The following is a 5559-nucleotide window of genomic DNA, read 5'->3' as shown; positions in this document are numbered from 1 at the left end:
GAATCAGTTATTCGACTACCTTTTCAAACTTAATTATATATGACTCGTATACATGAGACTACGATTGATGAACCATGTATGACTTCTAATATGAACTTAAGGATGGAGAACTGCCCAAGACTATGAGTGATCGTGTCGTCATGCGAACAAACTTAGGACCCAATACGACTCCTGTAAACCGATTGCCCTACGGTCTCACACCAACAGTGATACAAGAACTATTCGGACATCTTAATGAGTACTCAACAATAGAATGATAACACCAAGCTCCTCACCTTTGCGAGCTCCAGTCTTACTCTTCAAGGAGACAGGCTTCAGTGGGTGCGATCATAGAAGCACTAATGCACCGGATCCCATCAGAACTCTGCAGTTAAGCGTGGTTGGGCAAGAGTAGTACTAGGATGGGTGATACCCTGGGAAGTCCTCGTGGTGCATATCTCGACAGGACTTCCATTAGAAATCATTACCTTCTACCACACATAGATGAATTGGTTGACCCACCGCAAGGAACTATTTACTTTTCAGAAATAGGTCTGAGGTCCGAACATCATCAGTTACGAGTTTTAACGGAGGATGTCCCGAAGACAACCTTCCAAACTCGATGCGGACACTGCGAGTCTGTAGTAATACCCCTTGGATATGACTAATACGCCTGTAGTATTCATAAACATAATGAATAGGGTACGCCATTCTTACTTGGATCGATTCATCATTGTCCTTGTATATGACTTACCTATCTACTCTTGTAGTAAGAAAGGGAAAGGAAACATCCACAACATAACCTACACCACGAATTAATAGCGTACATTCTACCTTCCATGTCTCGAACTTCAAAAAGTGTCTGTCCGACGAGACTCTTGTAATCCCACTCGATGAGATTGTGATCAACGAGAGCCTCAACTTCATGGAAGAACCAGTAGAGATCATAGACCGGGAAGTCAAGCAAACGAAACAAAGTCGTATCCCGATTGTGAAGGTTCGCTGGAATGCCAAGCGAGGACTGGAATTCAGATGGGAGCGTAAGGATCAAATGAAACTGAAATATCCTCATCTATTCTCTTAGTTATCTATAGCTACTTTATTTGCTTCGACTTTAATTTCGGGACGAAATTCCCTTTAACGGGGGGATGATGTGACAACCTGAAATTTTCTTTCGATCAAACCCTAAAGTTAATCACTTCAAATTATAAGTCAAGTCGATTTTATTTATTAGCAAATTTAAAGTTCGTTTTATTAGTATAATAATTATTCTTTAAACGAACGGGTGCAAGGAAGTGGCGTCTCGAGTCTTGAAATCTTAAAACTACAAATACCGCGTAGCTAAGAAATTCACGGCCAAACTTTTATGTTTGTGCTATAAATATCTCCAAAAATTGTAAACTCATGCCTTAAGCATGAATTTACTCCCCAAAACACCTCACTTCTTACTTGCAATCTCAAGAGCAAACTCCAAACTCTCTCAACTACCATACCGTTCTTCACCCAATTTTCCGAGAATGTAAGTATTACTTGACTCGATTTGTTGTTATAACCTATCTCCTAGTCATTATACATCATTTCATCCATTCAATTGTTGATTTTCATTAGATCTTCAAAACACCAAGAACACCAAAAACACACACTAGTGTTCTTGGACCTTAAACACCCAATCGAGCTCGATCTTGTAAGTGCACTTGCTATAGCTTCTTGTATGCTTAGTATAACCCTTATAACACTTTAAAATCATCAATAAACCATGGAACAAAGGAGTTTACGGCCAAGGATGATCTTGGGCCATAAACCCCATTCAAGGTGGTAAGTTGGACCTTAGCTCCTTCCTATGCCTTGCATGCCAACCTTGATCCTTCCTAGAAGTGTTTAAGACCTTAAAAACAATCAAAACAACTCCTCATATGATTTTACGGCCGTAATCACCTAAGGAAAGGGTCCTTGCCGTGAACTCTACTAGGTAGTATTATTGTGCCCTTAATGCCATCCTAAGGCTTGGACTTGATCATTTGATGCCCAATCATAACTTATAAGACCTCAAAATAAAATTTGGCACTTAGTACGATGATTTATGGCCCTAAAATCATGGGGAAATGGTCGTGGGCCATAAACTCCATAAAGGGGTGGTTCATGGGCATAAACTCCAATGCCATGTCATACAACCCTTAGGTGCAACCCTTTCTTACCTGTAGCACTTGAATCAAAGTGTTTCTATGATCTAGGGTGTCTTAGATTGATTAATTAGTTATTAATTAACTAATTAGATACATATATGTTTGATTATATGTTAACTAGGACCATTGTGTGTGTTTAAGTCCTCACTTGACACCTAGCACCTTATCCAACATTTCCATCCGATCCGCCAACTACATGTGAGTTCATACGCCTTGAATTAACCTTTTAAATGTTGTTAAATGTTGTTAAATGATTTATAGGGGGGAATACAAGTTGAATCATGTTTAGTTATTATATCAATCACATGTGATTAATAACTAACATGCAAATGGATTTACTATACGTTAACTATTTTACCAAACAGATTTCTTCAAATGTTTATCTTAAACGTTTTTATGTGTTTAAAATAGCTTCTTAAACATTGTATGTTTCATTTCAAACCCTGTTATAGTTATGTTTCAAACAAAGGCTCCTTTATATTTAAACTGTTTACATCAAACAAATACTTTCAAACCGTTTTATAAAATGACATCAAGTCGATCTTTTCTTAGGTATTAATCTTTTTCAAAGGTTTTACAAAACTTCATTTATGCTTTTTATTATCAATGCGTGCCCATATATGTATAGTTCTATAAGAAATTTTTAAAGGACTTAATACCAAACCATTAGCTATATATCATATATACATATGTGGACATAAAAGCTTTCCCCAGTCAGTTCAGTACCTTCGAGTAGCAAAGGCATATTTCAGGCTATACACGTACATTGTTAGTAACTATTATAGGTATAGTTAGGAGATACTACTTACCATTCCAAGTACAAGGAATCACATAAGAGTCAGTTCATTCATGATTCTATACTATTACATTACATGATACATGAGTACGTTTACATAGATACGCATACATGAGTGCGTTTACACAGATATGCTTACATGAGTGCGTTTACATAGATACGCTTACACGAGTTCATTTACATAGATACACTTACATGAGTACCATTTCATAGATACGCTTACATGAGTACGTTTACATGAATACATTTACATGAATACTTTTACATGAATAATTTTACATAAATACTTTTATGTAGATGTTATATGTAATGGGTTTTATACCAACAATCCTATGTGTGCATGCAACCCTAGATCTGGATCTATGTTTTCACTATTATATATACAAATTTATGAACACATGAATAAGACCCTAAAGTGTGTTGCTATTTTCGAAATTCACATATAATGTTAGATTACATACCTCTTGTTGTTATATTGTAATAACAACTTGAATCTTCAAACCCTAAGTCTTGAAAGCGAGCACCACAAGTGTAGTGCCTCTAATGGGTCACAAACACCACAAGCAATTGGAGAGGCTATAGAGAGAGAAGAGGAGAGGTAGAAATTGGCCTAGGTTTCTCTTGGGAAAAGGTGGGACGATTTCTCAAGGTCTAGGGGTCTTTATATAGGGTTAGGATTAGTCCTTATCTTTATTTAGTTACTTGCCCACCAAGCAACCACAAGATAAGCCTTGAAAACCCTTATCCCTTGGACCTTGGATGATTTTAAGGATATCCTTATGCTTGAATTCGTCCATCCTTTAACAAGGATAATCATTGCCCTACTTTGCAACTATCACATAATTACAATTCATCCCCTCTAATTTAATTAATTACACTTGATCACAAAATTAATTCCTAATTAATTATTGACCAATATTAATTAAACAAATATGATTTCTCTTTTAATATATTATTCTTATAACATATTAATAAATCATAATAACCTCTTTCTCTATTTATTTCTCCATTCAAGTTGCTTTGGTGAAGGCAACCAAAAAGGACCATGCATAACCGGGTCAAGTATTTACCAAATATTGTTACGGGCTTAGACACTAATCAAGCAGTCTGCCACTTGGATAAGTCTAGTAAGCACAAATATAACATACAACTTGATTAGCAATCGTAGCTCTCAAAGACGCTGTCGTATTCTGATCTTATCAGTATTCTATCCTTTAGATAAGGGATCGTACAGTCCTCTTTTTAGATATTATGCGGACAATTTCATGGAACTTATTGTCTAGCATTAAGTTTCTCGATCTCAAATTCATTTGACATAGAACTTAATTGATCACATCAATTCAGTCCTGACCGGGCCAAACACATAAGTCAAATCAAATCATCGAGCGGCCGTAATATCGCTTTTACCCTCTTAGGATAGAAGTAAAAGATAAACATCAAGTTATATGCATTTACTATTTAATAATCAACTATACACAACAATGTGTTTTATGACATCAATTTGTTGATGCGATTTCGCATTATCAATGTACAACCAATCAGTAAACAATAAACCATATATCTTGGTTTTAAGACCATATGATATTATCATCTTGCGATCACTTTTTGTCAAATTCCATAAAGTTATTCCAGCAAGCGCGAGTTTATTCCAATGCTCAAAACTTGTTCATAAGCACTCATGAATGTCGCAGCAAACCTTTGCTATGTCTAATATCTTATAGACACTCTACATACCAATTCATGACAATCTTCATTCATACCTACTTCCAACATATGAACGATTGTGGACTATTCGAATAATTCGATTATTCTGAATAACTCAATTATTAAGGAAATCAAAACATGCAAATTTGAAACAACAGTTAAACAATTAACATAAGACAGTAACCTTACTTATAAACAATACTCCTTTATTTAATCATCAAATGTCAATTACATTTATCCAATATACGTTTATAAAACTATCTAATCTAAACTAATATCATCCTTCAGCCTAATGCTCCTAGCATGCTACAAATGCTTAACCCTACTCATGTTGGGTTTTGGTATAATACAACATCCTATGGTGCACATACAACCCTAAATACCTTGGATCTATGTTTTCACTAATTATACATGCAAATGGTTTCCATGGCATTAAACATATAACTAGCATGCATTTGACATAAACCATATAATATACTAGTTAGGGAAACATACCTTTTATGTGGCTTGAAGTATTGATGTATTTGGCCTTAAGAGCTTAACACCAATAGTATGAAATGCCTCAAATGGAATCAAAACATACCTAGGACAAAGGTGGATCTTGAGAGAGAATTCCATGCACCAAAACACCTCCATATTTCTCTAAGAAAAGAAGTGGTGATTTTGGCTATGGAGTAACCTATTTATATGTAGGATTCTAAGGGTAATGGGTATAACCCATAATCCATAACCACGGGTTTTATGATCCATGGTTCATGTGGCCCAACTATTTATGTATCCATACATTGTAACACCGTAAATTTCAAGGCAAAATTTTCATTTAAAATAATCATTTTAATATTAAAACACTTGTTAAAAATCTCGTTCATAATTGAATTACAAAGCATAGTTTCATTT

General features: G+C 35.3%; 1 pseudogene; it reads left to right on the top strand.

The window, feature by feature from the left end:
- Positions 1–319: 319 nt before the first annotated feature.
- On the top strand, positions 320–438 carry LOC144999345 (5S ribosomal RNA; annotated as a pseudogene).
- Positions 439–5559: the final 5121 nt, after the last annotated feature.

Source organism: Lactuca saligna, chromosome 5 (genome assembly GCF_052625555.1).
Source record: "Lactuca saligna cultivar CGN05327 chromosome 5, ASM5262555v1, whole genome shotgun sequence".
NCBI classification, from domain to species: domain Eukaryota; kingdom Viridiplantae; phylum Streptophyta; class Magnoliopsida; order Asterales; family Asteraceae; genus Lactuca; species Lactuca saligna.
This window is presented reverse-complemented; position numbering and strand designations above follow the sequence as displayed.